Source organism: Lissotriton helveticus, chromosome 3_1 (assembly GCF_964261635.1).
Source record: "Lissotriton helveticus chromosome 3_1, aLisHel1.1, whole genome shotgun sequence".
Taxonomy (NCBI): Eukaryota; Metazoa; Chordata; class Amphibia; order Caudata; family Salamandridae; genus Lissotriton; species Lissotriton helveticus.
Genome location: NC_136061.1, coordinates 989259610 through 989284362, shown reverse-complemented (window position 1 = coordinate 989284362; position 24753 = coordinate 989259610).

The following is a 24753-nucleotide window of genomic DNA, read 5'->3' as shown; positions in this document are numbered from 1 at the left end:
ACCAGCCTCTTCTCCCTCCTCGATTTCTTCCAGGCTCTCAGGGTGCAGTATGCCCAGCACCTTCTCCTCCCATTCAGCAAATGGTATGGGCTCCGGGGGAGTCCCGCCGCCAGTGTGGTGTGCCCGCAGGTGGTTCTTCGCCCTGATGCCTTTCCCCCTTGCCTTGAGGTCGTGCCACCGCCTCTGGATCTTGTGTTTGGTGCGTGGCACGGTTCCTGACACATTCACTCTGGTCCCTATCCTGTCCCACATATGGTTTTTGGTAGCCACGGTGGTCTGCTGGGCTAGGTTGCCGAAGAGATGTGGTTCGACACGGATGATTTCATCCACCATGACCTTCAACTCGATGTCTGTGAATTTGGGATTTTTCTTTGGTGCCATGGTGTGTGATGTGCAAGGTGTTGGTGTGGTGGGGTGGGATGTGCAGGTGTGTGGTGTGTAGGGATGGTGTTGTGTTGGTTTGCGTGGTGTGTGTGTTTGTGTGCAGGTTGTATGTGTGTTTGTGTGTGTCTGCTGTTCGTGGTAATGTGGCTCTTGCTTGCAGCTATGCTGTGATGCAAAGGACTCTGGTAGTGGGAGGGATTCATTTTATACTCTGTCTGGTGGTGGTGGTGTCCCAATGGTTTTTGGAAATCAGGTGTTCTGTGGGTGTGGTGATTTAGGTGCATTTTTCGGTGCTGGGGGGGTGTCATTGGGGCATGTAGTTGCTGGGGGTGGGTGTTTCAGGTGGTTGGGTGTTCTGTTTAGTGTGTTTTCTATTTACTTCCGTCTGCCATTTTGTAATCGGTTTGACGGCAGGGATGGTGTTTTGTGGTCCTTCCGCAGTCATGGTCCGTTTTCCGAAGTATTGTTTCCGCGGCGGTGGAGGACGGCGGTGAGTTCCGTTCGAATGGCGGCATTATCCTAATCGCGCGTCCGGACCCTCCGCAGGTATAGCGGCGGTTGGGCCTGTTCCCGCGGTCATGTTCGTCCGCGGCGGTGGGTGTTCTTTTGGTTCCGTCCGCCGCGGACGGTGTTTGATGTGATCCGTCCGCTGCGGTCGGAGTTTCTTGACATGATTATCCTAATGCATGGATTGGGGCCAGGGAGATGTGTGTTGGCAGTTGTGCATGGCAGACCATGGCAGTGTGCTCGTGGTCATTGGTTTGTACTTACCAGCCTCTTCTCCCTCCTCGATTTCTTCCAGGCTCTCAGGGTGCAGTATGCCCAGCACCTTCTCCTCCCATTCTGCAAATGGTATGGGCTCCGGGGGAGTCCCGCCGCCAGTGTGGTGTGCCCGCAGGTGGTTCTTCGCCCTGATGCCTTTCACCCTTGCCTTGAGGTCGTGCCACCGCCTCTGGATCTTGTGTTTGGTGCGTGGCACGGTCCCTGACACATTCACTCTGGTCCCTATCCTGTCCCACATATGGTTTTTGGTAGCCACGGTGGTCTGCTGGGCTAGGTTGCCGAAGAGATGTGGTTCGACACGGATGATTTCATCCACCATGACCTTCAACTCAATGTCTGTGAATTTGGGATTTTTCTTTGGTGCCATGGTGTGTGATGTGCAAGGTGTTGGTGTGGTGGGGTGGGATGTGCAGGTGTGTGGTGTGTAGGGATGGTGTTGTGTTGGTTTGCGTGGTGTGTGTGTTTATGTGCAGGTTGTATGTGTGTTTGTGTGTGTCTGCTGTTCGTGGTAATGTGGCTCTTGCTTGCAGCTATGCTGTGATGCAAAGGACTCTGGTAGTGGGAGGGATTCATTTTATACTCTGTGTGGTGGTGGTGGTGTCCCAATGGTTTTTGGAAATCAGGTGTTCTGTGGGTGTGGTGATTTAGGTGCATTTTTCGGTGCTGGGGGGGTGTCATTGGGGCGTGTAGTTGCTGGGGGTGGGTGTTTCAGGTGGTTGGGTGTTCTGTTTAGTGTGTTTTCTATTTACTTCCGTCTGCCATTTTGTAATCGGTTTGACGGCAGGGATGGTGTTTTGTGGTCCTTCCGCAGTCATGGTCCGTTTTCCAAAGTATTGTTTCCGCGGCGGTGGAGGACGGCCGTGAGTTCCGTTCGAATGGCGGCATTATCCTAATCGCGCGGCCGGACCCTCCGCAGGTATAGCGGCGGTTGGGCCTGTTCCCGCGGTCATGTTCGTCCGCGGCAGTGGGTGTTCTTTTGGTTCCGTCCGCCGCGGACGGTGTTTGATGTGTTCCGTCCGCCGCAGACGGTGTTTGATGTGATCCGTCCGCCGCGGTCGGAGTTTCTTGACATGATTATCCTAATCGCAACCGCGGATTCTCCGCGGTGCGGGCGGGAGTGATTTTGCCGCGACCATGGCGGACGGTACCCGTTTCCGTCCCCCATCCTAATCGACCCCTAAGTTTGGTTACATTGGTTCGTTTGGAGCTAATTCCATATATATTTTTATTTAGTAATAATATAACCTTTGTTTACATTTTTCCACATTACCCAGTTATAAAAATGTTCTTTAAATTTAAAAAAATGACTGTTCATTTTAAGGATTGTTGTATGAAATAAATACATATTGTAATACACATTTTCATGTTTGTAATCGTTGCATATATTGTTAATTGAACTGCTGCAGTTTGTTTATGTCAGACATTACATGTTGCTACTTGACCTGCAGGGGGGTTGATTATTGTCATGAACTATTTGCGTGCGAGCAAGAGAATGTGCTGAGAGCATAAAGAGAGGGAATGGAACTTTGAATTTCATTCATGTACTGGGAGCTGTACCTGTGGCATGTTGACTGAGGAATAAATATTCAGAACATCTATGTTGTGGACTCGTTCTTCACTGTGACCCATTACTCCTCTGACACTAGCAGAGAGGATGGGTAACCATAGCCTTTGACCCGAACCGAATTTGGGTTGGAGAGGAACTGTTGCAGGGTATCACTTCACCTCGTTTTTTTGCTGGATGACGAGGAAGAGTTGTTGCGAGACATGCTCATATTTGGGCTTCACCTGAGCCTATGAATTGCTGCAGAAACATTTTTTGCATTTTTGTGTCCCTGCTGACGGGGCCCCCTGGAGGGTGAGGGCCCCTCCCGCACCGCTGGGGCTGCAGGGGCCTGTGTTACGCCCCTGCAACGGGTTCGAGATTCACTTGCGTCACCTGGAGGAGTTGCCTACTGACAGTGGCACGAGTGTGTTCCACCGCAAAGCTTCTTGGGAGTGGCGTGACATCATCACACCACCCATCAACACAACGTGGTGGCCATTTTGGAGCAGAACCACTCCTGGGTATTTACAAGGTGGAAGCGAATGTGACACTTCCAATTTAACAGGTGCATTAATGGGAATGCGCACACCCAAGTGATTATAATTAATTGTATTTGGTATGTTAGTGGTGATGCTCACAGCTGAGTAAAAGTGAAACTGTGAAGTTGCATTTAAGCTAATAGCTATGCACACACCGAAGTAATTTATGGTGATGAACATTTCTGACTAAATTTGGAACAGTACCTTGGTTGAGTGTCTACATTGACTACCTATTATTTTTCAAATTTTTTTTTTGCTTAGTGGCTGCATATGTACTACAAATACTATGAGTCTAATTACGAGTCTGGTGGTCCTAGGACCGTGCTACCCTGGGACCGCCGTCCCCGCCATATGCTTGGCCGGACCGCCGTGGTCCAGCCAAGCAGATTGCGAGTTTCCTCTCTGCCAGGGTTTTCATGGCAGTTCCTCCTCCATGAAAACCCTGATGGAGAGGAACCCTTGTGTCTCACGCCCTGTGGATGCACACAGGGTGGCACAAGATGTGCCCTCCTGTGTGCATGCACGGACATTCCAGCGCCGCATGGACTTTTCAGTCCATTCAGTGCTGGAATTGTTTTCGCGCTCCCATAGCGGTGCCTACATTTGAGGCTTGCAAGGGCTTCTTGGTAAGAAAACGTTGGGCTATCCATGTAAACCACACCTCCCTGGACTGCCCAGGGTGAAAATATCTGGGTTTGGTAGGTTTCCTTAGATTGCCGATGAGCCCTGGACAAAAAAAACGCAGGTGCCCCCTTGCAAACAGAGGGTGTTTTGTGATAGATCATTTTGATGTGTCCATATTATATTTTGGGCCCTTCCCTGTTGCGGACACTTAGTCCACCCACACAAGTGAGGTAGCATTTTTATTGGGAGACCTGGGGGAATGCTAGGTGGTAGGAAATGTGTGGTCTCCTTTTGATTCTGGAAGAATATGGCACATAAATGTAAGGAAAATGTGTGATTTTAGTCACATTTTGAGGTTTGCAGGGCATTGTGAGTAAGAAAACTTCATATGATCCACAAGAATCATACCACCCTGTACTTGAACAGTTCATATACAGTTATTTACATGTTGTGTGTTGCAAAAAAAGGACACCCTACAGCCCTTCCCTCCACACTCTCTGAATCTCAGCTATAATGGGAAACATCCATCACAACGCAACTTTTACGACACACTACCATTACAACGCAGGATTTACAACGCAAGTCATTACAACGACTTGCGCTGGAGGGTGCTGGAGGATAGGGAATAGTTTAATTTACTATCCAAAACCTTCCCTACTATCCACGGGGACTGGAGTGGAATAGTAAATTAAACTATTCCACTATCCAGCACCCCCAACGCAAGTCGTTGTAACGACTTGCGTTGTAAATCCTGCGTTGTAAAGGCATGCGTGGTAAAAGCATGCGTTGTGATGACATACATCCGCTATAATATCACATAATTCACTTTACTTTTTTTTCTCTGGCTTCATAGAGAGAGGTGTTTGTAAACACCAATTCCCCATGTTAAAAAAACAAAGCAGCATTTGTCAGAAGACATAGCCGGGCATTTGACTTCTGTCTTTAAAGCTCAGCAATCACGAAAAGTTAAACACAGAGTTTAAAGGCATCTTTATTTATTACTTGGACTTGATCAACCAAAAATAACCTTGTTACCCGCAGTTTGGGAAACACTGCTTTAGATAGTTTTCACGGCTCTTACGGCTCACACACTGTAGTCCAATAATTTATGAGTCTTCTCATTTTTTATGTAACCTGATTTGTTCTTACCTCCGATGAGATTAGGTCAGATGGGGCATAATTGTCATTAATTTAAGGGTATGGTGATAGGATGGTGTTTTTTATGTGGTTTTATAATCCTGTGTTATGATTCGACATTGGCTCGCGCCATGCTGACTGTGTGATTTATTTTGCTTTCTATGTGGAAAATTACTATAATAGACCTGAATTTGGCAGTGAGCCAGATCTTTTGTTAATCTAGTAGGGATGGTAACTAATTCTCAGTTGATTTGCTGCACACTTTGGGATTAGATTATTTTTCAGATTTTGCTGCATCTTTCTCAAAAGTTAAAGAGCCTTTATGGCAATTGATTTCTATATCGCATAACTGCTTAATTGAGGCAGATTATATTATACCTTCTGTATCGTACTTTAATGTTTTAATAAACATTTCTGGTTTCCCTGATTTACTAACTCAAACTCCCTTTTAGTGCCGGTCTTTATTATTGACTGTATTTTGAAATGATGTTTTGAATTTTGTCTTTAGGGACACATTGCCTCATCTATTTTTGAGGACAACACCGTCTCGACCCCGCGAAGGGTGCTTCATTCATACAGATTATCTAACAGATAGTGCCCACACTAGTGATATAGCGCTGTGGGTTTCAACGTTGTTTAAGGGATCCCTGTGCAACCTGCAGATAACAAGTTTCTATCCTGGTTAATAGTTCAGTGAGTTATGAGAGTGCTGCAAATATCTGCATAGAACCAGCAAGTCATAAGTTTGAGAAATCTTTAGATGACGTTTACATCCTAATAATATACTGCAATGGGTTTCCACATTTTTAAAAGAGATCTTTGTGCAACCTGAAGGTAAAGTTCGACTCCTTGCAGGGCTGAACCAAATACTCATTGTTTAGAAGCCAATGAAACGTGCACCATTACCAGTGCATACAGTAAGACAATCCAGTTGTGCTGACGCATCTCTTGAGAACAGTCTTCCCAGTATGCCAGTTAATTGAAACAGTAAAGAGTCGACGGTGGTGGAATCTTTCTGTTTTTTCTCTAATGATTGCTGTTTGGCAGAGAAACGTGTGTTTGAAGTCCTCTGGGAGAGACTAAAATCCGTATTTAATAGCTGAAATGCTGGTAACCAGGTTCGTCACTTTAAATATGGCTACTATGGTCTAAATCCGGGCAGGTACCAGCCACCCGAGGGACTGCCTGTGTCTTTGTGGGTGGGAGAGAGAATATTGTAGCAGTGCTTAATTTGTGCCATGGGTTTCCAGTGCTCACTACCAGCACTTAATTGTGAACACCGGCACTTATGGATGTCTGCCACATGGTGGCACTGTTTGTCTGATTTGCAGATAAGCACAACAGTTGTTTATTAATACAAAATACATTACAAATAAGGCTCCCTGTTGTCAGTTTGTACAGATGTTTACAGATAAATACAGACAGTAAAAAATATGTTTACTGTCTGCATTTATTTTTAAAGGTGGATAAATACAGAAAATGGTGCTTCAAGTGAACCTCTGTGCTGTATTTCATTAATATTAGCCCAACAGCTGAGCAGATGGACAGCATGGGAAATGAAAAAACAGAACTACATTTCTTTAAATAAAGGCACTTTTCAACATACATTTGTGGTATAGTGCCAATATTTACCAGTGATTGTATTGTTATGTAATATTTGGCAGCTTAAATAGCTAAAACAGGACAGACATTAAAGTATGAGTGTGTGTTGATCAGTTAAATAAATATGGAAATTTACAGTTTTACAACTACATTTTTACACAAAACACAAAATAAATATGGATAAATACAATTAAAATGGCCAAACAATCCATATAGATAAATACAGAAGGAAATGTTAAAAAAATAAACATCATAAAACCGAGACCCCTAATTACAAATGACTAACACCTTTTGTCCCAGCTATTCTTGCAGCACTGGTGCCTGGCAGAGTCTGAATTGTCATACTAGCAGGAGTGTGATTGTTAGAAGTTGTGGCTGGTGCGGTGGTTAGCAGCACTGGCAGGACCAATGGCTAGTGCGAGCTGCAGTGCCTCCTGATGAGGGCCCTGGCACTTAATGCTTTACAAATTAAGCACTGTACGTAGACCAGCACAGGGGTGAGTCATCATGGAGCTCTTGTGTGGTTGTAGGCTCGCGCTGCACTGCACTCAAGAAGAGCTTCACCTTGCGGTGCAAACAGTATGGACCGGGACCTAAATCCCTGGAACTTCCGCTCAGATGTTTCCCTCGTTAACATCGCAGCTCGCGTGTTTGCCCTTCGATTTTAATGTCTGCGTGTTGCTGCTAATGGAAGTGGAACTCACTGTGATTAGGGCATTTTCCATGTTTTTTCACTTGGATGGAATCGTGCTCCGGAACTGCTTTATGTAAACAGATCTCAAACCATCAACGCCAGTCTTCTGCGCATTGTGTGGGAGTTTTTACATGTAATATTTCCAGAAGGGGAAGTGGTGAGGGGGAAGGAGAAAATGAGAGTCGGGCTCTTCGCTTTAAATTTCCAAAGTATCGCGTTTTTAAGGGATGAGCTGGCATGAGTGATCTACCAGCAGGGCCGGACTGGGAACTGAAAGCAGCCCTGGCAAATTTTCCCAGACCAGCCCCCATCCGGCGCGTAGCGAGCGAGCGCAACGTGCGAGCCTGGCGACTACTAGGGGCTTTGAGGCTGTTCTCCCCCAAGAAAATTTTGGAAAAAGACAGAGCAAAATGGACAATTTTACAGTACATTTTCCATTACATATTAAATTGTATGAACTTTCAAAGCAATGTAAATAGTAGATGATGACCCTAAAGAGCACCCGGTTACACCCACCCAGTCAGATCATGTACCCATAGACATTCTTTCAGAGAGCACCAAAAATAAACCAACCAAAAATAGACACCAGTAGTGAATCAGAGAGAACAAAGTAAAAGTGAGACCAGCTCTACATGGTGTGTAGCGAGCAAGCGCAGCGAGTGAGCCTGGCGACTACTAGGGCAGTTTGGGGGGGTTCTCCCACCCCAAGAAAATTTTGGAAAAAGAGAGACAAAAATTGTGAATTTTAGAGCACCAGGTTACCCACCCAGTCACATTATGTACCTGAAGCACACATGCTGTTTCCATGAGTTTTCACATTAAAGCTAGGCCTGCTGACTTTATCAATGCTTGTTGTCAAAAATGTGTTCTTAAGTAGTCGAGAAAACTCAACTTAACTGGATATTTTCATACCTTGCTGCCAGAACCAGAATACCACCAGAAATAACAGTTTGATTCCACAAGCTAGCTGAGAGACAACCCAATATGAAAGTGTTCTCCTTTTCCAAGCTCTTTAAAGAGAGACAAATGATTTCTAAAGAAACGTACCTAAAGATGGTGCTGAAACAGGGATCCTGATATGATTACTAACGGTCGGGAGACGCCAGCGGCTATATCCAGCCTGTCCGCGACCCCACCTTGATCTACCTCGCCGGAGTTCGAGTAAAGAAAATACCGGCATTCAGAATACGCTGTACGAACCCGGTTTTAAAAGTGGGAACTATCTTTCTTTCTGCACTTGGAAGTATCGACATAGATAAACTACGACTCAGCAATTCGAGCAAAAATTGACAGCCTCGGAAGTGCCTAGCAAAGGAAAGAATTTTAAACGGCTGTCCGAATTGAGAACTAATGGTAGATAAAGGATCGGGGGAAATACAAACCTATTGATATAAATTCACATCCCCTGTCTGATCATAAGTGGAGGGTTTGATTAAGAAACGAAATATTCTGACCCCGGGAAGTCGTGTTCCTTTGTTCGTTTCAAAATCATTACAGTATAACCTTGTGGCTCCTGAAGAAGGCGTTTTTGGAAACGCCGAAACGCGCGTCGAACAATATTAGTTTTGCCACTTTTTATGTATTTGTAAATATGTGTTTTTTGATTTTTTATGATTAAGAAAGAACTTTGGCTATTCATAGTTGGCGATTTATTTCATTTGCTTAGTTGTATATTTCTAGTACAATTTAGCATAGGAAGATTGTATGAATTGTGGTTTTACTCACTCTGTTTTATTTACTGCAACACAATAAATTCTTTTTTGTGTTATATACATGTGTATTAATTCCCTCCTTTATTGTGTATTGATTTTTTAAAATAATCTTGTATGTTTGATTGATTTTTGTATAATTAATTAAAATTTAGTAATTTGCTTAGAAATGTTTTTAATCAATTTCTGTGACTATGTAAAATCTTGATGAACATATATAATAGGTGATCTGTTTTCTTATCCAGCTGTCTGGCTGTTAGCTAACTGTTTTTACAAAGAGCTGAAACAGGGATAGACATAGGCAGCGCAGCTCCCACAAGACATGTGGTTGGAGGTGGGAGTAGAATAGAGATGCTTTGAAGAAACCAGGGATGCCAACTGTGCCCTCTGCACATCTGCCTGTCTCTTGCTTGATCCATGTGACCTGTCTACCCACCTCTTTCCTGTGCAGTCCTAAAATCTTTAATGTTCTGTTTACAACACAGCTCTTTCTCAGGGGTGGTTGGGGGCAGCGGTCTTGAAAATGGCATTGTCTTGCCAATGAATGTGTGTGATGTGACCTCTGAGGGTCCAGTCGGGGTGAACCAAGGTCTGACTGACGGTAGCTGGGACCGTGCACAGTGATGAAAGGCACAGTTTCTTCTAATCCTGCTTTTTTCCAGTATGACAATGTTTGTGTGTTTTGAACAAACCAGAGACTGGCAGGAGGTGTGCTATTACCATATAGGAAAGAAGACAGATGCATCTATGACCGGAATGAAAGAATAACCAATACACAGGAAGACACACAAATAGGTAAGTCTGCCTGAAGGCCTGCTTGACCTCCAATCACACAAGAAGTTATACAAATCTACAGGACAGATACAGAGGAATACTGACATAATCTCAGAATATTGACAGGCACCAAGGTTAGACCAATCTTTCATTCACAAGCAACCTAGGGTGAGGTGACACTTCGGCTTGGACAGGCGACTCTATGAGGAAGCAGCAATTTACTTTAATACACATCATGTGTCTTTGAAGTTTGAGCAGATCTTGATCCCAGCCATCAACATCCAGGCGACAGCCAGGCAAGAAGGGGTGCTGTGCTAACCGCTGTGGGGTAAGTGACTGTCCTAGCCCTGCCTTTTGTGTTTATGACATGAAGAGGAGTTGGGCTAGTGTAGGCGGACTCTCGGAGTGGCTTAATCATTCTGTGCTCGTCTGTGTGTGTCACTGTCTTGGCTTCGGGAGTCAGAGCCGGCAAGGCCCAGGCAACGCGCAATATACAACTAGTCAAGCCCTGGCCATCCCACTCCAAGCTACCCTACCCTTCTCCACCTCAAACTAACCTACTCCAATCTATATTGAGATAAGTTTACAATGATAACATATAATTGACAAACACTGCTGCCATCTCCTTATTGGGCATGCAGAACTGGATATGGCAATGGCATGGATACCTTGCATTATCTGTATTGCCTTATTATGCCTTTATTTCGTACCAATTGAAATAAAAACATGCTTTAAAAAAACTACTCCAGTCTACTGCGTCTAATTCCAGCCACTTCAATCTACACCACCCCAATCTTATCTACCCTACTCCAATCTACCCCATTCCCATCTATCTCACCCCATCCCAATCCACCACACGCCTCTCTATCCAACTCCACTGCAATACAATCTATCCCAATCTACCCCACTCCAATCTACCCCACACCTCCCCAATCTACCCCACTCTTCCCAATCTACCCCACTCTTCCCAATCTACCCCACTCTTCCCAATCTACCCCACTCTTCCCAATCTACCCCACTCTTCCCAATCTACCCCACTTCATCCCAATCCATCCCACTTCATCCCAATCCATCCCACTTCATCCCAATCCACCCCAATCCAATCTACCCCACTACAATCTACCACGCTGATCTACCCAACTACCTAATGCCTCCCCAATACAATCTACCCCACTCCCTTCTACCTCACTCTAGCCTCACTAACTACGCCAATCTTCCCCACTCCACTCTACCACAATCCACCCTATTCCACTACCCCAATATACCCCACTCCAATCTACCCTACGCTACACCACACCACTAACTTTTAGACATGCTGAACAGTAGCCACACTGGTATACAGCATGGCTGAAACACATTGCCCAAGCAAATAGCTCCCACATAGGCAAGACCTATTGGCTTTTCCAGTGCTTGTTTATTAGTGGCCTGTTGACAATGCATATGCAGAATTTCATGATAAAACGGAGGAACGGCTAGTTTTTAAGATAAAAGGCTAGCAGCATTAAGAACGTTTTGGAGTAAAAGGCTTTAACCTAAGTATTTTAACTTTCATGCTCCGTGTTACACTAGCATGCTAATTGGTGCCAGATTTTGCAAATATTAAAAACATGTAGGAATTGTTTTATCGCACACCAACGTGCATGTGCTCCTAATGGCGACCGATTAATATGTTAGCCACTAAGCTAGCTGACCATGCCTTTCAATGTATATTATATTTTTCTTATGTTTTTTCCCTGCCTTTTTTGGCAGCGCTGTTCATCTCTACAGCCTCACATACCATGACCATGAAAACGGTGCTGTATTTCCTCATGCCCCCAAGATACCCATATTAGGCACAACTGATCATTTTCTGGCGCCGGTCCGGACCTTGCCATCCGAACTCTGCATTTAAGGCGCTCACGAATTCAGCAGATGTTTCTACTTTTGAAACCACTGGTGGCACTTGGGCTTGAATGAGCATTATCAGAGAGCATTATACACCATGAAATAGAAAGGAAGTACAGGGTCAGTTGGCTTTGGTGGAGTAATCGCCACCAGAAACCCAACCAACTTCAAGCTCCTGATGAATCTGTGGGGCCCAAAGGTGCACCAGAGAGTTCCAAACCATCTGTAAAAGCTGCAGCATGGTCGCCTTGAAGTCTGAGATTTGCTGCAGAGCCTAGTGTGGCCGGTGAACTTGCAGCACAGTGGGTACAAAACTGGAATGGGATCAGTCTGACATAAAAGCTAGAGTTATTTTATGAGACTCTATTTTAGAGATACCTATTCCCTTTAAATTGGAACACATTGGCCAATGTTACTAAGACAGCCAGGTGTTAACTGAGTCTGGTATTTGTAGGTAAGTTGGGCTTCATTTTTAACTGTTGAGCTTAACAAACGTCTGAAAGAATAGGGAAAACCTATGCCAATTAACTGCCAGCTGGACGTTGCCTTTTTTTATTTAGAAAAGAGGGTGACAGAGCTCAATTTGAAAGGGTTATAGTGGCCCTCGTCTGATTCTGGAGCCTCACTTATGCATGCCAAGGTTTTGGCCACACCATGAACAACTCTCTTGGACCCTTAGGGCCTGTGGTTAGGGTCTATCGAGCCTGCAGTGAGGATACCACAGACATCATCAAAGGCCCTGCCATGGTCAGTAAGGAAACATGGAATAACACCTGCCAAAGACCCAACAAGGAATCTGTAGGTAGGGTTCCATTTGTCAACCCCCAAGTCAGTATACACACAAGGCCTGCATCTATAGTTATTTATTATGCACAAGTCTGGTGAAGAAAATATGCAGCATGATTATAGCAACACAGAGTATTCCAACTTCTATGTGGTGAACATCCCCCTTTATAGTAGCCAACCAGTAGTGATTTTTGGTGAAACATAAGCCCATTGCTTTGACTTTCTCAAACTGTAACCTCTTGCTCAGTATTTTCTTAACTTAATGGCTAACAATATCACAGAACACACTATTCCAAAAAGACAAAGGAGGTTTGAGCCTCTCTGTGCTAGGTAATTTTAAACAAGTTTGTAAATTATAATCTGGTCCTACCGTCTGATCATGACAGAGAAGAGAACCCCTCTCAAACAGTCCTTTTATCTGCTGTCCCACTGCTACGAGCAACAAGTCTGCATGGATATGAGAAGGATTGCATCATAGGCCTTTCACCGCTGTGTGTTATTTGAAATCAGTGAGGAGGCCAGGTGTTTCTAAATTCCTTCTTGCAAGGGTGCTTCCGCAAGATTTCCCTCTTCCCCCCACAACTACGGTACCTGATAAATACAGCAGTGAGCTCCTGTGGTCATATTTACTTAGCTTGCAGCTAGTGAGCCCATAGCGGAGGCTGCTACACCAAAAAACCGGGGCCTGGCGCCACCATTTATCCAGCATTCTCAGGCACATGCTTTGCACCGGGGGCTGGGTGTGTTCAGAGATGTGTATGGGGGATTCCGTATTTAGCTCACATCTCTATTCACAAATGTTTTCTTGGTATGCAATTAAGATTCAGAAAAGAACATATAAGATACGGAATCAGAAAAAAAAGGCCCGCCTCTTGCATCCGTTCGTACTCGTTGTAAAAGTTGTGCTCGCTACAGAACCGGGAGAATGGGCATTTGACATCTACACACTCTAATACAACCCCCACCCCCGTGCTCGGATCATTATTTCAAATGGCATCGGCACCTGTCTTCCCAAAGTGAGTTCATGATCTTCACATATGTACGCAACATACGTTGTCATTGTAATAGACTCCCAAATGCAGCTAAGTGTTTCTGTTGCAGCAAAGAGGCCAAACTCTGAATGGGCACGTAAACAGGGTTATTGCCTTAGACCGTAATAGGTGTGATGCACATTGGCTCACAGTGTGGCAGAAGGATGAAGAACTGATCATGCCCATGTAATGCCTGTATCTGTTTGGTTAGGAGAGGTCACACAACTGCCACTGATGGAAGCGGCCCTCTCCACCACGAACATGGGCCCGTATTTTCAAAATGTTTAACTGGTGGCACAAATTATAAATCACCTGAAATTGTGGGTAATTTGAAATTCACACAAACAAATGTGTCCGTACACGGAGGGAAGCTACTAAGGGCCATGTCGCATGTTATACGGGAGGGCAGGGTGTGCCATTATTCCCCAAGGGGCCATACTTCTTCTGGGCCCCATGCCCGTGCTACATTTGTTTATAGATTGTAAAGTAAGTCTACTTACTCAATGTATTAATAGCAAGTCAACTAACGTGGCTAATACCAGTAGACAGAGCCGGATATTCCGAGTTTCTTGACCCGGGCTCCACAAAAATACCTAACATGCCTGGGTCATATCTGGGAGTCCACTTTACACCTAGAAATTTGAACCATCATTGCGGAGTATTAAATAACTGTTTTGCTGGAGTAGTTCTTCAGTTTCACAACGATAGCTAGCACCCAGGCCTGTATTAGGAAGAACTGTGGTCTCGGCCAATACAAATCCTTGGCAAAACCCATCGTCCTCACAGCAATGCACTTGACTGCAGTACTACGGAAGTGCCTGCCGGCTGCAGGCCGCCAATATACTTTATGTTTTAATCCCGGCCAGGCCGCGGCCCGGCCCACAGACTAGTGCCAATGCCATGATGAAAACGCAATTTGGAAAAATGCACTCACCTGCGATCGGCGGGCCGGGGCAGTCTGCAGACAGTCGGCAGCAGCAGCAAGCATCAGGGAGGGACAGTGGGACACGCAGGCAGGGGCTACTACAAACAATTAAATTATGGGGTGCATGCGTGCAACTTGCCTAAATCTCTGGCTGGCTTAGTTCGTCTGGAATGCTCTGACTCACGGGTCACGCGCGCGAACCCCAATGCGCATGTCATGTCACCACCAATGCCGCCCCTCCCCACCCTACGGGGGTTGAACTGAGACCGCGCAGACGCGGAGACATCTGCGCAGCGCGCTGCGCAATTGATATTGATTACATTTGCACTAGAGAAAAAGAAAGTACAGATTTATTGATAGAGTGCTTTATTATTTCTGCCCCTCGCTTCAACTTCTCTATTTATTGACTACCACGGCACGCACGCTGGACAAAAAAACGGCCCAACGACAAAACCGGCCCCCTGCCAAAAAACCGGCCCCCACCCCTGGCAGCCGACCGGGGGATTGCCCGGTGCCCGGCATTGCCAGTCCGGGCCTGTCTACCAGCAGAAGGCCAAGGGCGTCATTCCGTTTTGTTATGTTAAAGGGGTCCTGTTCACTGACCAGCTGGCACAGCCCGGATCACAATGCTGCAGGGAATTCTCACCGGCAGATGCGACCGTCTCGTGCTCCCGTGTTCCCGTGCCTCGGCTCATTAAAACCACTTTTCACGTCTAAGGGCAGAAGGTGCACATGCCTTCTTACGTCGAGAAACTTTCGGAAATATCGCGGCTTTATCATGTTAGCAGACATTTTTTATTTATTTATTTATGCGTTTTTGCGCTTCACAATAGGAACAGAACTGAAACATGAGAACATTACAAGTGAAAAAATTACAAAAGCAAAAGTTACATTACATGAGTCAAAAGTGACAATCGTGAGCAAACAAAATACAAGTGGTAGCAAAAGGTGCATTACAGGAGGAAAAAGTGACGTGTGCAGGTTACAAAAGCGTACAAAGTACAAGTAGAGGTATAATACTGCAATAAATGGAGGACACTCAAACACAAGAACAAACGTTACGTAGGCAATGGTGGCACTTGTGCAAGTATCGAAAGCAAAGAAAATATAAGAGGTAGCAAACAGTGTGTTACAAGAGAACAGTGACGTGTGTATGTTACAAAAGAGTACCAAACACAGGTAAAAGAGTATTACTGCAATAAATGGCAGTCTCTCAAACCACACAAACACACTGGGAAGGCACTTCCATAGTCAGGGAGAATAGAATTTTTCTATACTAAAGGGTCTTCCTTCAGATAATAGTGAGGGCATGAATTAACTTTGGAAGTGTCCTTGAAGGAGGAGAAGTTTGAGGTCAGTTTTGAAGGCCTGGGAGGAGGTGGTGGTCCGGAGCTGAGACGGAAGTGAGTTCCAGATTCTCACTGCGTTGCCTGAAAAGGATTGGGCCATCGATCTTTCCTTCTTGAAATTGGGAGGTTCAAGCAGTAGATTTTCCGCATTTCGTGATTGTCTAGAGCCTCCAGAGAGTTTCAGTTTATTCGCTAGAGAGGAGGAGTGCAAGGCTTTGTGCGTGATGCAGGCAGTCTTGTAGATAGATCTTGCCTCGATGGGAAGCCAGCGGAGGGTGGATAACATGGGTGTGATGTGGTCGCTTCTTTTGGCCCCATAAATGAAACGAGCTGCTGAATGAGAACAGACTTAAGGGGGGACAAGTGGGATTTGGGGAGGCCAGTAAGAAAAGAATTACAGTAGTCCAGTCTGGAGAGGACCAGCGATTGGACCAGGGTTTTAAGGTCATGCTCCGGGAAGAAGCGACAAATCCCCCAGAGAAGGCGCAGTTGGTATCGAGCAGACTTTGCAATTGAATTAATGTGGGAGAGTAGATTGAGTTTTGTGTCGAGTATGACACCAAGGGATTTTGCGCTGTCGACAATGATGGGTTTATTGTTCAGTAGATTTATCTGGTCCATCCATGATGGAACCGGGGGAGGAGAAAGTGAGGAGGAGAGGAGGAGGAATTCAGTTTTGGAGGGATTCAGAATCAGTTGATGTGTTGACATCCAGTTTTGAATGGAGTCCAGAGTAGAGCTTAGGACGGAGAGATCGTGAGTGGAGGCAACCTTGAGGTAGATTTGAGTGTCGTCTGCGTAGAGATGATAGTGGACCCTGGATTTACTTAGGAGATTTCCCAGTGGTTCCAAATAGAGATTGAACAATGTGGGTGCAAGTATAGAGCCTTGAGGAACACCTTGACCCACCGCCAAAGGAGATGACAGACTGTCCGCTATTTTGATCATTTGGGATCTATCAGAGAGGAAGGAAGCAAACCATTTAAGCACTGTGCCCTCCATGCCCATTCTCTGTTGAAGAGTGTTGAGGAGGGTGTTGTGATTGACAGTGTCAAAGGCTGCAGAAAGGTCAAGGAGAATTAGAAGAGAAGACCCGCTCCGAATCGAGTATCCGCAGCGCGTAATCAAATAACTTGCAGCAGGGCTGTTTCAGTGCTGCAGTTTTGGATGAAGCCTGACTGAAAATTGTCAAGAAGATCACTGTCCTTGATATGACGAGAGAGCTGTTTCGCAACACATCTTTCTGTGATCTTCGCAAGAAAGGGTAGGTTAGTGATGGGGCGGAAGTTGTTGAGGTCATTCGCATCAGCAGTGGGCTTTTTAAGCAGAGGGGTGACCTGCCCAGTTTTGAAGGGAACAGGAAGGGAGCCTTGACAGAGGGAGAGGTTGACCAGAGTGGTCCAATAGGGAAGAGAATGGGTATAGAAGTCAATGGCAATGGCACTAGGGTCAAGAGGATGGTTGGAGGGCTTTGTTTCGAGGATGCACTTGAGGAGGACATCTTCAGAGATGGGGTCGAAGTTCTGCCAAATGGTTAGTGATTTGCGCTCCTCTGGGGGGTAGGATGAGCGACCTGATCCACAAGTGATTTCACTTTTTCGTCAAAGAATACAGCGAATTCCGCAGCTTTCTTTGTAGAATCCTCCAACTTGGAGGTTAGGGGAGAGCAGTAAGTATTCTTGAGGAGATCAAATTGTTTTTTGGGTCTATTTTTGGCTGGGTCAAGGAGGGTTCTGAAGTGTGATGCTTTCCCAAGGAAGATGTGTTTGTGGTACTTAGATCTTGCTGAACGCTGCGTGGAGGGCGCTTGCCTCCATTGTTTCTCCAGGAGTCTTAGGTGCTTCCTTTCTTCATAGAGGGATTTGTTGAACCAAGGTGCTGAGGGAATGGGCCTTTTCTTTTTGCTTTGGAGAGGAGCGACGTTATTGATTTTGACTGCAAGGACTGCAAGGACTGAGAGGCATTGGGAGGTGAGATCGTCAACATCTAGGCTTGGGTCTAGCCTTGGAAGTGACAGCAAAGCTGATTCACAGAGGGAAACGGTGTCAATATTTTTAGTGTCACGAAACCAGGAGGTAGCCCTCTTAGGTTGGCCAAGAGTTATAGAGTGTGCTAGGTGAAGAGAGAATGGGATGAGGAGGTGGTCAGACCAGTCTACGTGAATAGGGGTAGCGATAGAAAGCATGCCTGCTTTAGAAATAACAAGGTCCAGGATTGAGCCCTTAGAGTGTGTTGATTCTGTGCAGTGTTGGATAAGATCGTTTGTAGAGAGGAAGGTGGCCAGCAAGTTCACGGAAGAGTCTTGCAGAGAGCCCCAGTGGAGATTGAAGTAACCCACGAAGATCTGATTGTCACTTTGCGAGTATTCGTCACTGATGAAGTCAGTGAGTTCCTCCATAAACGAAGGGCCGCTGCCAGGTGGGCGGTAAATGACATGGAATCTGAGGGGTGAGGGGTGGTGTAGTTGAAGCTCAAGAGATAGACATTCAAAAATGCGGAAGGCGCTGATGGGAGAAGCCTTAAGTTGAAGGGAGTTTCTAAAGATGACTGCAACACCTCCCACCAACTTTGATAGGTCTGTCATTCCTAAAAATAGAATAGCCTGTGGGTAATAGGAGATCAAACATAGAGTGAGAGGTATCGTTGAACCAGGTCTCTGTTAGGAAGAACATGTCAATATTGTGAAAGATGATGGTAGCAGAGATTTCGAGTTTGTGTTTTATTGCAGATCTGCAGTTGTGGAGCAGACATCGCAGCTCTGTCGAGACTGTTTTGATGACGGGATCACTTGGGCAAGAAGGGTGATAGGGATATTGTACTTATACGGGGTGCACGGGAGGGTTTAGGTGGATGCTTGGTTCTGACAGAAGAGATGGTCGGAATAGTGTAGATAGTTGGGTTACTCGGAGATGCAAGTTGAAGAAGGGTGGCATTCAAGGGTTTGTGTGAGTGAACGATGTTTGCAGACGACAGGTTATGCTTGGCTATGATGTGGTGAGGGGGCGAGGTGCATCTCGTGGGAAGATGAGAGTTTTCCAAAGGAGTTGAGGTGAATGGGAAAGTGGAAATCTTGGAGCTTAAAAGTGAAATTGAAGCTACAAGCTGGGAGATGGAGGTGATAAGAGAGCCTAGCTTATTTTCAAGAGAGAGTAGGGCAGAACACGGAAGGTTAGGTGTCTCGATGGCAGAAGGAGGGGGTGAAATTGGTGGTGGAAGGCAGGGAGAGGTGGGGGGACAGGAGGAGAGTTGGGGTATAGGTGGGGGCTCAGCTCGATTTGTTCTTGGCCTGTTGGTCAAGTCTGATTTCTGACCAGTGGGTCTTGTCAGTCATCGATTTGGATTACCAGATTCCCTTCTAGTGCCATCCCCCTTTAGACTATTTTCGGGTTACCCCATTGTCAAATGACCCCGTAAAGCGGTCTGCCATGTTGTCAGGAGTTGGCATGTTGTTGGCAAAGGGGGCTGTTGTGCTGGTTCCAGTGGAGGAGCTGGGCCTGGGGGTCTATTCCACTCTGTTTCTGCTCCCAAAACCCGACGGTTCCTTCTGCCCGATTCTGAATCTCTGGTCTTTGAACAGGTTGGTGTTGCTGGACCATTTTCGGATTGTCATCTTAGAGTCCGTCATTCCCCTCATCCAGGAGGGCAAGTTTTTGGCTTCTCTGTATTTGGAAGACACCTATTTGCACGTTCCTGTCCATCCGTACAGTCAGAGGTTCCTGAGGTTTATGGTGCAAGGGATCCATTTCCAGTTCGGGTGTTGCTTTTCGGCCTTTCAACTGCTCCCAGGACTTTTACCAAGGTATTGGCTGATGCTGCGGGGGTTTTGCTATATTGATGATTATCTGGTCTCTGCTTCCTCCCTTCCCAAGGCTCTTCTGGCGGTGGAAGCAACAATGGTCGTGTTCCAGGATCTGGGGTTCAAGTTGAATCTGGCCAATTCTCATCTGGTTCCTGTTCAGAGACTTCAGTTCATCAGGGGTCTGTTCGACACCTTGCAGGGGGCGGTGTTTCTACTTCCTGTTCGGATCCTTTCCCTGCAGACTCTGTTGCGGGACCTTCTGGGTCGCCCTTTTGCCCCGGCTCAGGTTTGGTTGCGGGTCCAGGGATTGATGGCTGCCACCACGGCGGTGGTTCCTTGGGCTTGCCTGCATCTCAAGCCCTCAGTGAATCATCTGTTGGCTCAGTGGGAATCCTCCCGGGCAGATTACGAAACTCTGGTTCCCCCAGGGGCATAACACAGGCCCACGCATCCCCCGCAGTGCGGGGGGGGGCCTCAAGCTCAAGGGGGCCCCTCAGGCGCTGCACTTCAACCTGAGAGTTCCTAATAGAGTCCGGAGGGGGCCCCTCCACGTACCTTCAGGGGGGCCCCCTCAATTATCGTTACACCACTGGGTTCCCCTCTCTCCTGTTCTGGTTCAGGACTTGGACTGGTGGCTTTGCAGTCCCAATCTGGAGAAAGGGCAGTGTTTTCAGCTTCTTCCTCCCTTCTTGTTGACCACGGATGCCAGTCTTTGGAGTTGGGGGCCACTTTGGGGTCATTGTAAGCCAAGGGTCCATGATCTCAGAGGGACAGCGCCCGTTCCTCGAACTGGCTGGAGTTGGTGGCCATTTGGCAGGTGGTGCAGTTCTTTCAGGTTTCTCTCCTCGGGTCGAATTGGTTGGTTCGTATCGACATTCAGGTGGCTCGTTGTTACTTGAACCGCCAGGAGGAGACCAGGTGCGTGTCTCTGAATCTGCTGGCTTCCATGATTTGTGCCTGGGCGGAATCTCACCTGCTGGCATTGAGGGCTGTTTACATTTCGGGGCGTCTGAACTTTCATGAGGACGGCTTGAGCCACAACCTTCCATCCTCTGTTCTGTACCATCGGTCTGTTCCTCTGTTCCTGGACATTTGTCTTTGGTTAGGGACTCCCTGGATCGATCTTTTTGCTTCCCCTCACAACGTTCTTCTCCCCCGGTTTTGTTCAGAGGGGTTTTGTCCTCAAGCTTGGATGGTGGATGCATTCTCGATTCCTTGGCCCTCGGGCCTTCTATATGCCTTCCCTCCAATTCCCCTCCTCCCGAGGGTGCTGCAGGAGATTCGGGGGGAGAGGGTGTCTGTGCTGTTGATTGCTTCTTTTTGGCCTGCCGCCATTGGTTTCTGCTCATGATGCGGCTGGTGGAGGGCAGGTTTGTCCAGCTCCCCTTGGTTTCAGCATCTCTTCAATATCCGCACCTGTCTTTGCCCAGTCTTCGTCGCTTGCATCTGACGGTCTGGCTCTTGAGCAGCTGACAATGGAGTCTTTGAGCTGTTCTTCTGTGGTGCCCTGTGACATTCAAATGTCTCATCGACCGTCAACACCTAAGATCTATGGTAAGCATTATGGCTCTTTTGTCTCCTGGTGCTCCTCTCATTGTGTGGATCCTGCGGTTGGGGATCCAGTTTCTATTCTTGACTTTCTCCAAAAAGGGTTTTTGAAGGACCCTTCCCCTTTCATCTCGTATGCTCAATGGGCTTCAGTTTGGGCATGTTGGGGTCACGGAGCCCCATTGGAATGTGTAAAAACAACAGGTGATGGACAGAATGCAGAACAATGTCATACATTCACCCCAGTACAGAGATCTGGGCCTAAATCCATCGTTTTTTTGCTCACCCTGCCTTTCCAGTTTGAATCCAGCTATATGCAAAACAGTCTTGACCCTGTGCCCCATGGGAACAGTCCAGCCCGAACTGCCAAGCCAGGTCCTCCCTGGACTGGAAACAAGCATCCAAGGACCGGTTTCGGGCTTTCAGCCCTCATCAGCCTGGATAGCTTGATTCCAGTGGCATGGAGAGCACGGGACTCACGTCTGAGCATACCCGTCCCACTCTGGGTGACAAAGCAAAAACAACAGGTGATGGACAGAATGCAGAACAATGTCATACATTCACCCCAGTACAGAGATCTGGGCCTAAATCCATCGTTTTTTTGCTCACCATGCCTTTCCAGTTTGAACCCAGCTATATGCCAATCAGTCTTGACCCTGTGCCCCATGGGAACAGTCCAGCCCGAACTGCCAAGCCAGGTCCTCCCTGGACTGGAAACAAGCATCCAAGGACCGGTTTCGGGCTTTCAGCCCTCATCAGCCTGGATAGTTTGATTCCAGTGGCATGGAGAGCACGGGACTCACGTCTGAGCATACCCATCCCACTCAGGGTGACAAAGCAAAAACCACAGGTGATGGACAGAATGCAGAACAATGTCATACATTCACCCCAGTACAGAGATCTGGGCCTAAATCCATCGTTTTTTTGCTCACCATCCTTTCCAGTTTGAACCCAGCTATATGCAAATCAGTCTTGACCCTGTGCCCCATGGGAAAAGTCCAGCCCGAACTGCCAAGCCAGGTCCTCCCTGGACTGGAAATAAGCATCCAAGGACCGGTTTCGGGCTTTCAGCCCTCATCAGCCTGGATAGCTTGATTCCAGTGGCATGGAGAGCACTGGACTCACGTCTGAGCATACCCGTCCCACTCAGGGTGACAAAGCAAAAACAACAGGTGATGGACAGAATGCAGAACAATGTCATACATTCACCCCAGTACAGAGATCTGGAGACCACTGGAGTCAAGCTATCCAGGCTGATGAAGGCTGATAGCCAGAAACGGGTCCTTGGATGCTTGATTCCGGTCCAGGGAAGACATGGCTAGGCAGTTCGGGCTGGACTGTTCCCATGAGGCACAGGGTCAAGGCTGATTTGCATATGGCCATGTCTGACCTGGGGTGGTGTGGAGTGCAAACAAACGATGGATTTAGGCCCAGATCTCTGTACTGCGGTGAATGTATGACATTGTTCTGCATTCTGTCCATCAATTGTTGTTTTTGCATTTGTCACCCCGAGTGGGATGGGTATGCTCAGACGTGAGTCCCATGCTCTCCACACCACTGGAGTCAAGCTATCCAGGCTGATGAAGGCTGATAGCCAGAAACCGGTCCTTGGATGCTTGATTCCGGTCCAGGAAAGACATGGCTTGGCAGTTCGGGCTGGACTGTTCCCATGAGGCACAGGGTCAAGGCTGATTTGCATATGGCCATGTCTGACCTTGGGTGGTGTGGAGTGCAGAAAAACGATGGATTTAGGCCCAGATCTCTGTACTGGGGTGAATGTAGGACATTGTTCTGCATTCTGTCCATCAATTGTTGTTTTTGCATTTGTCACCCTGAGTGGGATGGGTATGCTCAGACGTGAGTCCCATGCTCTCCACACCACTGGAGTCAAGCTATGCAGGCTGATGAAGGCTGATAGCCAGAAACCGGTCCTTGGATGCTTGATTCCGGTCCAGGAAAGACATGGCTTGGCAGTTCGGGCTGGACTGTTCCCATGAGGCCCAGGGTCAAGGCTGATTTGCATATGGCCATGTCTGACCTGGGATGGTGTGGAGGGCAAAAAAACGATGGATTTAGGCCCAGATCTCTGTACTGGGGTGAATGTATGACATTGTTCTACATTCTGTCCATCAATTGTTGTTTTTGCATTGGTCACCCCGAGTGGGATGGGTATGCTCAGACGTGAGTCCCATGCTCTCCACACCACTGGAGTCAAGCTATCCAGGCTGATTAAGGCTGATAGCCAGAAACCGGTCCTTGGATGCTTGATTCCGGTCCAGGAAAGACATGGCTTGGCAGTTCGGGCTGGACTGTTCCTATGAGGCACAGGGTCAAGGCTGATTTGCATATGGCCATGTCTGACCTGGGGTGGTGTGGAGTGCAAAAAAACGATGGATTTGGGCCCATATCTCTGTACTGGGGTGAATGTATGACATTGTTCTGCATTCTGTCCATCAATTGTTGTTTTTGCATTTGTCACCCAGAGTGGGATGGGTATGCTCAGACGTGAGTCCCATGCTCTCCACACCACTGGAGTCAAGCTATCCAGGCTGATGAAGGCTGATAGCCAGAAACCGGTCCTTGGATGCTTGATTCCGGTCCAGGAAAGACATGGCTTGGCAGTTCGGGCTGGACTGTTCCTATGAGGCACAGGGTCAAGGCTGAGTTGCATATGGCCATGTCTGACCTGGGGTGGTGTGGAGTGCAAAAAAAGATGGATTTAGGCCCAGATCTCTGTACTGGGGTGAATGTATGACATTGTTCTGCATTCTGTCCATCAATTGTTGTTTTTGCATTCACCCCGAGTGGGATGGGTATGCTCAGACGTGAGTCCCATGCTCTCCACACCACTGGAGTCAAGCTATCCAGGCTGATGAAGGCTGATAGCCAGAAACCGGTCCTTGGAAGCTTGATTCCGGTCCAGGAAAGACATGGCTTGGCAGTTCGGGCTGGACTGTTCCCATGAGGCACAGGGTCAAGGCTGATTTGCATATGGCCATGTCTGACCTGGGTTGGTGTGGAGTGCTGGAGTACAAAAAAATTATGGATTTAGGCCCAGATCTCTGTACTGGGGTGAATGTATGACATTGTACTGCATTCTGTCCATCAATTGTTGTTTTTGCATTTGTCACCCCGAGTGGGATGGGTATGCTCAGACGTGAGTCCCATGCTCTCCACACCACTGGAGTCAAGCTATCCAGGCTGATGAAGGCTGATAGCCAGAAACCGGTCCTTGGATGCTTGATTCCGGTCCAGGAAAGACATGGCTTCGCAGTTCGGGCTGGACTGTTCCCATGAGGCACAGGGTCAAGGCTGACCTGGGGTGGTGTGGAGTGCATAAAAAACAATGGATTTAGGCACAGATCTCTGTACTGGGGTGAATGTATGACATTGTTCTGCATTATGTCCATCAATTGTTGTTTTTCCCATTGGAATGTGTGGCTCCTTTGGTGAGTCGGCTTCTGTGCAGTTTTTGGCTTCGTCGCCAGGTCTCTCCTGTGGTTGTGCCTTCTTGGGATTTGCGGCCTGTTTTGAGGGGTCTGCAGTAGCCCCCTTTTGAACCTTTGTTGTAGGCTGATTTGTTGTAGTTGTCCGCAAAGGTGGATTTTTTGTTGGCCATCACCTCTGCTTGGCAGTTGG